We start from the raw sequence: 12,673 nt of genomic DNA on the forward strand, positions 1-12,673 counted from the left end.
CGTTCATTTCCAGTAACAGTTTGAATTTTTAGGTTTCACTCTGTTTTCTCCTATATTGATAAATGTATTTGGAACTCTAAATCCAAGACGGTTTGTGCTAGCTTCTTGAAACTTGACACAGTAAAGTAGTTTCACGTTCTATCTCTATGATTTGTTTCCTCTTGATGTAGCCCTAAGCAGTGACTGGCGAGAAACACTTTCATGGAAAGGGGTTGCCAAGCTTCCAAAAATTACGAATCTCCAGAAATCTCAGCAAATATTTTTTCACCCAAACTAGATGATACTTTCAGGTAATGATCAGTACACTAAGGCGACTTGGTTCCCCAAATTTCGTTCTTCTATGTTGAAGCGTTCATTTCCAGTAACAGTTTGAATTTTTAGGTTTCACTCTGTTTTCTCCTATATTGATAGATGTATTTGGAACTCTAAATCCAACACGGTTTGTGCTAGCTTCTTGAAACTTGACACAGTAATGTAGTTTCACATTCTATCTCTATGTTTTGTTTCCTCTTGATGTAGCCCTAAGCAGTGACTGGCGAGAAACACTTTCATGGAAAGGGGTTGCCAAGCTTCCAAAAATTACGAATCTCCAGAAATCTCAGCAAATATTTTTTCACCCAAACCAGATGATACTTTCAGGTAATGATCAGTACACTAAGGCGACTTGGTTCCCCAAATTTCGTTCTTTTATGTTGAAGCGTTCATTTCCAGTAACAGTTTGAATTTTTAGGTTTCACTCTGTTTTCTCCTATATTGATAGATGTATTTGGAACTCTAAATCCAACACGGTTTGTGCTAGCTTCTTGAAACTTGACACAGTAAAGTAGTTTCACGTTCTATCTCTATGTTTTATTTCCTCTTGATGTAGCCCTAAGCAGTGACTGGCGAGAAACACTTTCATGGAAAGGGGTTGCCAAGCTTCCAAAAATTACGAATCTCCAGAAATCTCAGCAAATATTTTTTCGACCAAACTAGATGATACTTTCAGGTAATGATCAGTACACTAAGGCGACTTGGTTCCCCAAATTTCGTTCTTCTATGTTGAAGCGTTCATTTCCAGTAACAGTTTGAATTTTTAGGTTTCACTCTGTTTTCTCCTATATTGATAGATGTATTTGGAACTCTAAATCCAACACGGTTTGTGCTAGCTTCTTGAAACTTGACACAGTAATGTAGTTTCACATTCTATCTCTATGTTTTGTTTCCTCTTGATGTAGCCCTAAGCAGTGACTGGCGAGAAACACTTTCATGGAAAGGGGTTGCCAAGCTTCCAACAATTACGAAACTCCAGAAATCTCAGCAAATATTTTTTCACCCAAACTGGATGATACTTTCAGGTAATGATCAGTACACGAAGGCGACTTGGTTCCCCAAATTTCGTTCTTCTATGTTGAAGCGTTCATTTCCAGTAACAGTTTGAATTTTTAGGTTTCACTCTGTTTTCTCCTATATTGATAGATGTATTTGGAACTCTAAATCCAACACGGTTTGTGCTAGCTTCTTGAAACTTGACACAGTAAAGTAGTTTCACATTCTATCTCTATGTTTTGTTTCCTATTGATGTAGCCCTAAGCAGTGACTGGCGAGAAACACTTTCATGGAAAGGGGTTGCCAAGCTTCCAAAAATTACGAAACTCCAGAAATCTCAGCAAATATTTTTTCACCCAAACTGCATGATACTTTCAGGTAATGATCAGTACACGAAGGCGACTTGGTTCCCCAAATTTCGTTCTTCTATGTTGAAGCGTTCATTTCCAGTAACAGTTTGAATTTTTAGGTTTCACTCTGTTTTCTCCTATATTGATAAATGTATTTGGAACTCTAAATCCAAGACGGTTTGTGCTAGCTTCTTGAAACTTGACACAGTAAAGTAGTTTCACGTTCTATCTCTATGTTTTATTTCCTCTTGATGTAGCCCTAAGCAGTGACTGGCAAGAAACACTTTCATGGAAAGGGGTTGCCAAGCTTCCAAAAATTACGAATCTCCAGAAATCTCAGCAAATATTTTTTCACCCAAACTAGATGATACTCTCAGGTAATGATCAGTACACTAAGGCGACTTGGTTCCCCAAATTTCGTTCTTCTATGTTGAAGCGTTCATTTCCAGTAACAGTTTGAATTTTTAGGTTTCACTCTGTTTTCTCCTATATTGATAGATGTATTTGGAACTCTAAATCCAACACGGTTTGTGCTAGCTTCTTGAAACTTGACACAGTAATGTAGTTTCACATTCTATCTCTATGTTTTGTTTCCTCTTGATGTAGCCCTAAGCAGTGACTGGCGAGAAACACTTTCATGGAAAGGGGTTGCCAAGCTTCCAAAAATTACGAATCTCCAGAAATCTCAGCAAATATTTTTTCACCCAAACCAGATGATACTTTCAGGTAATGATCAGTACACTAAGGCGACTTGGTTCCCCAAATTTCGTTCTTCTATGTTGAAGCGTTCATTTCCAGTAACAGTTTGAATTTTTAGGTTTCACTCTGTTTTCTCCTATATTGATAGATGTATTTGGAACTCTAAATCCAACACGGTTTGTGCTAGCTTCTTGAAACTTGACACAGTAAAGTAGTTTCACATTCTATCTCTATGTTTTGTTTCCTCTTGATGTAGCCATAAGCAGTGACTGGCGAGAAACACTTTCATGGAAAGAGGTTGCCAAGCTTCCAAAAATTACGAAACTCCAGAAATCTCAGCAAATATTTTTTCACCCAAACTGCATGATACTTTCAGGTAATGATCAGTACACGAAGGCGACTTGGTTCCCCAAATTTCGTTCTTCTATGTTGAAGCGTTCATTTCCAGTAACAGTTTGAATTTTTAGGTTTCACTCTGTTTTCTCCTATATTGATAAATGTATTTGGAACTCTAAATCCAAGACGGTTTGTGCTAGCTTCTTGAAACTTGACACAGTAAAGTAGTTTCACGTTCTATCTCTATGATTTGTTTCCTCTTGATGTAGCCCTAAGCAGTGACTGGCGAGAAACACTTTCATGGAAAGGGGTTGCCAAGCTTCCAAAAATTACGAATCTCCAGAAATCTCAGCAAATATTTTTTCACCCAAACTAGATGATACTTTCAGGTAATGATCAGTACACTAAGGCGACTTGGTTCCCCAAATTTCGTTCTTCTATGTTGAAGCGTTCATTTCCAGTAACAGTTTGAATTTTTAGGTTTCACTCTGTTTTCTCCTATATTGATAGATGTATTTGGAACTCTAAATCCAACACGGTTTGTGCTAGCTTCTTGAAACTTGACACAGTAATGTAGTTTCACATTCTATCTCTATGTTTTGTTTCCTCTTGATGTAGCCCTAAGCAGTGACTGGCGAGAAACACTTTCATGGAAAGGGGTTGCCAAGCTTCCAAAAATTACGAATCTCCAGAAATCTCAGCAAATATTTTTTCACCCAAACCAGATGATACTTTCAGGTAATGATCAGTACACTAAGGCGACTTGGTTCCCCAAATTTCGTTCTTCTATGTTGAAGCGTTCATTTCCAGTAACAGTTTGAATTTTTAGGTTTCACTCTGTTTTCTCCTATATTGATAGATGTATTTGGAACTCTAAATCCAACACGGTTTGTGCTAGCTTCTTGAAACTTGACACAGTAAAGTAGTTTCACATTCTATCTCTATGTTTTGTTTCCTCTTGATGTAGCCCTAAGCAGTGACTGGCGAGAAACACTTTCATGGAAAGGGGTTGCCAAGCTTCCAAAAATTACAAAACTCCAGAAATCTCAGCAAATATTTTTTCACCCAAACTGCATGATACTTTCAGGTAATGATCAGTACACGAAGGCGACTTGGTTCCCCAAATTTCGTTCTTCTATGTTGAAGCGTTCATTTCCAGTAACAGTTTGAATTTTTAGGTTTCACTCTGTTTTCTCCTATATTGATAGATGTATTTGGAACTCTAAATCCAACACGGTTTGTGCTAGCTTCTTGAAACTTGACACAGTAAAGTAGTTTCACGTTCTATCTCTATGTTTTATTTCCTCTTGATGTAGCCCTAAGCAGTGACTGGCGAGAAACACTTTCATGGAAAGGGGTTGCCAAGCTTCCAAAAATTACGAATCTCCAGAAATCTCAGCAAATATTTTTTCGACCAAACTAGATGATACTTTCAGGTAATGATCAGTACACTAAGGCGACTTAGTTCCCCAAATTTCGTTCTTCTATGTTGAAGCGTTCATTTCCAGTAACAGTTTGAATTTTTAGGTTTCACTCTGTTTTCTCCTATATTGATAGATGTATTTGGAACTCTAAATCCAACACGGTTTGTGCTAGCTTCTTGAAACTTGACACAGTAATGTAGTTTCACATTCTATCTCTATGTTTGTTTCCTCTTGATGTAGCCCTAAGCAGTGACTGGCGAGAAACACTTTCATGGAAAGGGGTTGCCAAGCTTCCAACAATTACGAAACTCCAGAAATCTCAGCAAATATTTTTTCACCCAAACTGGATGATACTTTCAGGTAATGATCAGTACACGAAGGCGACTTGGTTCCCCAAATTTCGTTCTTCTATGTTGAAGCGTTCATTTCCAGTAACAGTTTGAATTTTTAGGTTTCACTCTGTTTTCTCCTATATTGATAGATGTATTTGGAACTCTAAATCCAACACGGTTTGTGCTAGCTTCTTGAAACTTGACACAGTAAAGTAGTTTCACATTCTATCTCTATGTTTTGTTTCCTATTGATGTAGCCCTAAGCAGTGACTGGCGAGAAACACTTTCATGGAAAGGGGTTGCCAAGCTTCCAAAAATTACGAAACTCCAGAAATCTCAGCAAATATTTTTTCACCCAAACTGCATGATACTTTCAGGTAATGATCAGTACACGAAGGCGACTTGGTTCCCCAAATTTCGTTCTTCTATGTTGAAGCGTTCATTTCCAGTAACAGTTTGAATTTTTAGGTTTCACTCTGTTTTCTCCTATATTGATAAATGTATTTGGAACTCTAAATCCAACACGGTTTGTGCTAGCTTCTTGAAACTTGACACAGTAAAGTAGTTTCACATTCTATCTCTATGTTTTGTTTCCTCTTGATGTAGCCCTAAGCAGTGACTGGCGAGAAACACTTTCATGGAAAGGGGTTGCCAAGCTTCCAAAAATTACGAATCTCCAGAAATCTCAGCAAATATTTTTTCACCCAAACTAGATGATACTTTCAGGTAATGATCAGTACACTAAGGCGACTTGGTTCCCCAAATTTCGTTCTTCTATGTTGAAGCGTTCATTTCCAGTAACAGTTTGAATTTTTAGGTTTCACTCTGTTTTCTCCTATATTGATAAATGTATTTGGAACTCTAAATCCAACACGGTTTGTGCTAGCTTCTTGAAACTTGACACAGTAAAGTAGTTTCACGTTCTATCTCTATGTTTTATTTCCTCTTGATGTAGCCCTAAGCAGTGACTGGCGAGAAACACTTTCATGGAAAGGGGTTTCCAAGCTTCCAAAAATTACGAATCTCCAGAAATCTCAGCAAATATTTTTTCACCCAAACTAGATAATATTTTCAGGTAATGATCAGTACACTAAGGCGACTTGGTTCCCCAAATTTCGTTCTTCTATGTTGAAGCGTTCATTTCCAGTAACAGTTTGAATTTTTAGGTTTCACTCTGTTTTCTCCTATATTGATAGATGTATTTGGAACTCTAAATCCAACACGGTTTGTGCTAGCTTCTTGAAACTTGACGCAGTAATGTAGTTTCCCATTCTATCTCTATGTTTTGTTTCCTCTTGATGTAGCCCTAAGCAGTGACTGGCGAGAAACACTTTCATGGAAAGGGGTTGCCAAGCTTCCAAAAATTACGAAACTCCAGAAATCTCAGCAAATATTTTTTCACCCAAACTGCATGATACTTTCAGGTAATGATCAGTACACGAAGGCGACTTGGTTCCCCAAATTTCGTTCTTCTATGTTGAAGCGTTCATTTCCAGTAACAGTTTGAATTTTTAGGTTTCACTCTGTTCTCTCCTATATTGATAAATGTATTTGGAACTCTAAATCCAACACGGTTTGTGCTAGCTTCTTGAAACTTGACGCAGTAATGTAGTTTCCCATTCTATCTCTATGTTTTGTTTCCTCTTGATGTAGCCCTAAGCAGTGACTGGCGAGAAACACTTTCATGGAAAGGGGTTGCCAAGCTTCCAAAAATTACGAAACTCCAGAAATCTCAGCAAATATTTTTTCACCCAAACTGCATGATACTTTCAGGTAATGATCAGTACACGAAGGCGACTTGGTTCCCCAAATTTCGTTCTTCTATGTTGAAGCGTTCATTTCCAGTAACAGTTTGAATTTTTAGGTTTCACTCTGTTCTCTCCTATATTGATAAATGTATTTGGAACTCTAAATCCAACACGGTTTGTGCTAGCTTCTTGAAACTTGACACAGTAAAGTAGTTTCACGTTCTATCTCTATGATTTATTTCCTCTTGATGTAGCCCTAAGCAGTGACTGGCGAGAAACACTTTCATGGAAAGGGGTTGCCAAGCTTCCAAAAATTACGAAACTCCAGAAATCTCAGCAAATATTTTTTCACCCAAACTGGATGATACTTTCAGGTAATGATCAGTACACGAAGGCGACTTGGTTCCCCAAATTTCGTTCTTCTATGTTGAAGCGTTCATTTCCAGTAACAGTTTGAATTTTTAGGTTTCACTCTGTTTTCTCCTATATTGATAGATGTATTTGGAACTCTAAATCCAACACGGTTTGTGCTAGCTTCTTGAAACTTGACACAGTAAAGTAGTTTCACATTCTATCTCTATGTTTTGTTTCCTATTGATGTAGCCCTAAGCAGTGACTGGCGAGAAACACTTTCATGGAAAGGGGTTGCCAAGCTTCCAAAAATTACGAAACTCCAGAAATCTCAGCAAATATTTTTTCACCCAAACTGCATGATACTTTCAGGTAATGATCAGTACACGAAGGCGACTTGGTTCCCCAAATTTCGTTCTTCTATGTTGAAGCGTTCATTTCCAGTAACAGTTTGAATTTTTAGGTTTCACTCTGTTTTCTCCTATATTGATAAATGTATTTGGAACTCTAAATCCAAGACGGTTTGTGCTAGCTTCTTGAAACTTGACACAGTAAAGTAGTTTCACGTTCTATCTCTATGATTTGTTTCCTCTTGATGTAGCCCTAAGCAGTGACTGGCGAGAAACACTTTCATGGAAAGGGGTTGCCAAGCTTCCAAAAATTACGAATCTCCAGAAATCTCAGCAAATATTTTTTCACCCAAACTAGATGATACTTTCAGGTAATGATCAGTACACTAAGGCGACTTGGTTCCCCAAATTTCGTTCTTCTATGTTGAAGCGTTCATTTCCAGTAACAGTTTGAATTTTTAGGTTTCACTCTGTTTTCTCCTATATTGATAGATGTATTTGGAACTCTAAATCCAACACGGTTTGTGCTAGCTTCTTGAAACTTGACACAGTAATGTAGTTTCACATTCTATCTCTATGTTTTGTTTCCTCTTGATGTAGCCCTAAGCAGTGACTGGCGAGAAACACTTTCATGGAAAGGGGTTGCCAAGCTTCCAAAAATTACGAATCTCCAGAAATCTCAGCAAATATTTTTTCACCCAAACCAGATGATACTTTCAGGTAATGATCAGTACACTAAGGCGACTTGGTTCCCCAAATTTCGTTCTTTTATGTTGAAGCGTTCATTTCCAGTAACAGTTTGAATTTTTAGGTTTCACTCTGTTTTCTCCTATATTGATAGATGTATTTGGAACTCTAAATCCAACACGGTTTGTGCTAGCTTCTTGAAACTTGACACAGTAAAGTAGTTTCACATTCTATCTCTATGTTTTGTTTCCTCTTGATGTAGCCCTAAGCAGTGACTGGCGAGAAACACTTTCATGGAAAGGGGTTGCCAAGCTTCCAAAAATTACAAAACTCCAGAAATCTCAGCAAATATTTTTTCACCCAAACTGCATGATACTTTCAGGTAATGATCAGTACACGAAGGCGACTTGGTTCCCCAAATTTCGTTCTTCTATGTTGAAGCGTTCATTTCCAGTAACAGTTTGAATTTTTAGGTTTCACTCTGTTTTCTCCTATATTGATAGATGTATTTGGAACTCTAAATCCAACACGGTTTGTGCTAGCTTCTTGAAACTTGACACAGTAAAGTACTTTCACGTTCTATCTCTATGTTTTATTTCCTCTTGATGTAGCCCTAAGCAGTGACTGGCGAGAAACACTTTCATGGAAAGGGGTTGCCAAGCTTCCAAAAATTACGAATCTCCAGAAATCTCAGCAAATATTTTTTCGACCAAACTAGATGATACTTTCAGGTAATGATCAGTACACTAAGGCGACTTGGTTCCCCAAATTTCGTTCTTCTATGTTGAAGCGTTCATTTCCAGTAACAGTTTGAATTTTTAGGTTTCACTCTGTTTTCTCCTATATTGATAGATGTATTTGGAACTCTAAATCCAACACGGTTTGTGCTAGCTTCTTGAAACTTGACACAGTAATGTAGTTTCACATTCTATCTCTATGTTTTGTTTCCTCTTGATGTAGCCCTATGCAGTGACTGGCGAGAAACACTTTCATGGAAAGGGGTTGCCAAGCTTCCAACAATTACGAAACTCCAGAAATCTCAGCAAATATTTTTTCACCCAAACTGGATGATACTTTCAGGTAATGATCAGTACACGAAGGCGACTTGGTTCCCCAAATTTCGTTCTTCTATGTTGAAGCGTTCATTTCCAGTAACAGTTTGAATTTTTAGGTTTCACTCTGTTTTCTCCTATATTGATAGATGTATTTGGAACTCTAAATCCAACACGGTTTGTGCTAGCTTCTTGAAACTTGACACAGTAAAGTAGTTTCACATTCTATCTCTATGTTTTGTTTCCTATTGATGTAGCCCTAAGCAGTGACTGGCGAGAAACACTTTCATGGAAAGGGGTTGCCAAGCTTCCAAAAATTACGAAACTCCAGAAATCTCAGCAAATATTTTTTCACCCAAACTGCATGATACTTTCAGGTAATGATCAGTACACGAAGGCGACTTGGTTCCCCAAATTTCGTTCTTCTATGTTGAAGCGTTCATTTCCAGTAACAGTTTGAATTTTTAGGTTTCACTCTGTTTTCTCCTATATTGATAAATGTATTTGGAACTCTAAATCCAAGACGGTTTGTGCTAGCTTCTTGAAACTTGACACAGTAAAGTAGTTTCACGTTCTATCTCTATGTTTTATTTCCTCTTGATGTAGCCCTAAGCAGTGACTGGCAAGAAACACTTTCATGGAAAGGGGTTGCCAAGCTTCCAAAAATTACGAATCTCCAGAAATCTCAGCAAATATTTTTTCACCCAAACTAGATGATACTCTCAGGTAATGATCAGTACACTAAGGCGACTTGGTTCCCCAAATTTCGTTCTTCTATGTTGAAGCGTTCATTTCCAGTAACAGTTTGAATTTTTAGGTTTCACTCTGTTTTCTCCTATATTGATAGATGTATTTGGAACTCTAAATCCAACACGGTTTGTGCTAGCTTCTTGAAACTTGACACAGTAAAGTAGTTTCACATTCTATCTCTATGTTTTGTTTCCTCTTGATGTAGCCATAAGCAGTGACTGGCGAGAAACACTTTCATGGAAAGAGGTTGCCAAGCTTCCAAAAATTACGAAACTCCAGAAATCTCAGCAAATATTTTTTCACCCAAACTGCATGATACTTTCAGGTAATGATCAGTACACGAAGGCGACTTGGTTCCCCAAATTTCGTTCTTCTATGTTGAAGCGTTCATTTCCAGTAACAGTTTGAATTTTTAGGTTTCACTCTGTTTTCTCCTATATTGATAAATGTATTTGGAACTCTAAATCCAACACGGTTTGTGCTAGCTTCTTGAAACTTGACACAGTAAAGTAGTTTCACATTCTATCTCTATGTTTTCTTTCCTCTTGATGTAGCCCTAAGCAGTGACTGGCGAGAAACACTTTCATGGAAAGGGGTTGCCAAGCTTCCAAAAATTACGAATCTCCAGAAATCTCAGCAAATATTTTTTCACCCAAACTAGATGATACTTTCAGGTAATGATCAGTACACTAAGGCGACTTGGTTCCCCAAATTTCGTTCTTCTATGTTGAAGCGTTCATTTCCAGTAACAGTTTGAATTTTTAGGTTTCACTCTGTTTTCTCCTATATTGATAAATGTATTTGGAACTCTAAATCCAACACGGTTTGTGCTAGCTTCTTGAAACTTGACACAGTAAAGTAGTTTCACGTTCTATCTCTATGTTTTATTTCCTCTTGATGTAGCCCTAAGCAGTGACTGGCGAGAAACACTTTCATGGAAAGGGGTTTCCAAGCTTCCAAAAATTACGAATCTCCAGAAATCTCAGCAAATATTTTTTCACCCAAACTAGATAATACTTTCAGGTAATGATCAGTACACTAAGGCGACTTGGTTCCCCAAATTTCGTTCTTCTATGTTGAAGCGTTCATTTCCAGTAACAGTTTGAATTTTTAGGTTTCACTCTGTTTTCTCCTATATTGATAGATGTATTTGGAACTCTAAATCCAACACGGTTTGTGCTAGCTTCTTGAAACTTGACGCAGTAATGTAGTTTCCCATTCTATCTCTATGTTTTGTTTCCTCTTGATGTAGCCCTAAGCAGTGACTGGCGAGAAACACTTTCATGGAAAGGGGTTGCCAAGCTTCCAAAAATTACGAAACTCCAGAAATCTCAGCAAATATTTTTTCACCCAAACTGCATGATACTTTCAGGTAATGATCAGTACACGAAGGCGACTTGGTTCCCCAAATTTCGTTCTTCTATGTTGAAGCGTTCATTTCCAGTAACAGTTTGAATTTTTAGGTTTCACTTTGTTCTCTCCTATATTGATAAATGTATTTGGAACTCTAAATCCAACACGGTTTGTGCTAGCTTCTTGAAACTTGACACAGTAAAGTAGTTTCACGTTCTATCTCTATGTTTTATTTCCTCTTGATGTAGCCCTAAGCAGTGACTGGCGAGAAACACTTTCATGGAAAGGGGTTGCCAAGCTTCCAAAAATTACGAAACTCCAGAAATCTCAGCAAATATTTTTTCACCCAAACTGGATGATACTTTCAGGTAATGATCAGTACACGAAGGCGACTTGGTTCCCCAAATTTCGTTCTTCTATGTTGAAGCGTTCATTTCCAGTAACAGTTTGAATTTTTAGGTTTCACTCTGTTTTCTCCTATATTGATAGATGTATTTGGAACTCTAAATCCAACACGGTTTGTGCTAGCTTCTTGAAACTTGACACAGTAAAGTAGTTTCACATTCTATCTCTATGTTTTGTTTCCTATTGATGTAGCCCTAAGCAGTGACTGGCGAGAAACACTTTCATGGAAAGGGGTTGCCAAGCTTCCAAAAATTACGAAACTCCAGAAATCTCAGCAAATATTTTTTCACCCAAACTGCATGATACTTTCAGGTAATGATCAGTACACGAAGGCGACTTGGTTCCCCAAATTTCGTTCTTCTATGTTGAAGCGTTCATTTCCAGTAACAGTTTGAATTTTTAGGTTTCACTCTGTTTTCTCCTATATTGATAAATGTATTTGGAACTCTAAATCCAAGACGGTTTGTGCTAGCTTCTTGAAACTTGACACAGTAAAGTAGTTTCACGTTCTATCTCTATGATTTGTTTCCTCTTGATGTAGCCCTAAGTAGTGACTGGCGAGAAACACTTTCATGGAAAGGGGTTGCCAAGCTTCCAAAAATTACGAATCTCCAGAAATCTCAGCAAATATTTTTTCACCCAAACTAGATGATACTTTCAGGTAATGATCAGTACACTAAGGCGACTTGGTTCCCCAAATTTCGTTCTTCTATGTTGAAGCGTTCATTTCCAGTAACAGTTTGAATTTTTAGGTTTCACTCTGTTTTCTCCTATATTGATAGATGTATTTGGAACTCTAAATCCAACACGGTTTGTGCTAGCTTCTTGAAACTTGACACAGTAATGTAGTTTCACATTCTATCTCTATGTTTTGTTTCCTCTTGATGTAGCCCTAAGCAGTGACTGGCGAGAAACACTTTCATGGAAAGGGGTTGCCAAGCTTCCAAAAATTACGAATCTCCAGAAATCTCAGCAAATATTTTTTCCCCCAAACCAGATGATACTTTCAGGTAATGATCAGTACACTAAGGCGACTTGGTTCCCCAAATTTCGTTCTTTTATGTTGAAGCGTTCATTTCCAGTAACAGTTTGAATTTTTAGGTTTCACTCTGTTTTCTCCTATATTGATAGATGTATTTGGAACTCTAAATCCAACACGGTTTGTGCTAGCTTCTTGAAACTTGACACAGTAAAGTAGTTTCACATTCTATCTCTATGTTTTGTTTCCTCTTGATGTAGCCCTAAGCAGTGACTGGCGAGAAACACTTTCATGGAAAGGGGTTGCCAAGCTTCCAAAAATTACAAAACTCCAGAAATCTCAGCAAATATTTTTTCACCCAAACTGCATGATACTTTCAGGTAATGATCAGTACACGAAGGCGACTTGGTTCCCCAAATTTCGTTCTTCTATGTTGAAGCGTTCATTTCCAGTAACAGTTTGAATTTTTAGGTTTCACTCTGTTTTCTCCTATATTGATAGATGTATTTGGAACTCTAAATCCAACACGGTTTGTGCTAGCTTCTTGAA

This window comes from Spermophilus citellus, assembly GCF_964194105.1.
Source record: "Spermophilus citellus genome assembly, chromosome: X".
NCBI lineage: Eukaryota > Metazoa > Chordata > Mammalia > Rodentia > Sciuridae > Spermophilus > Spermophilus citellus.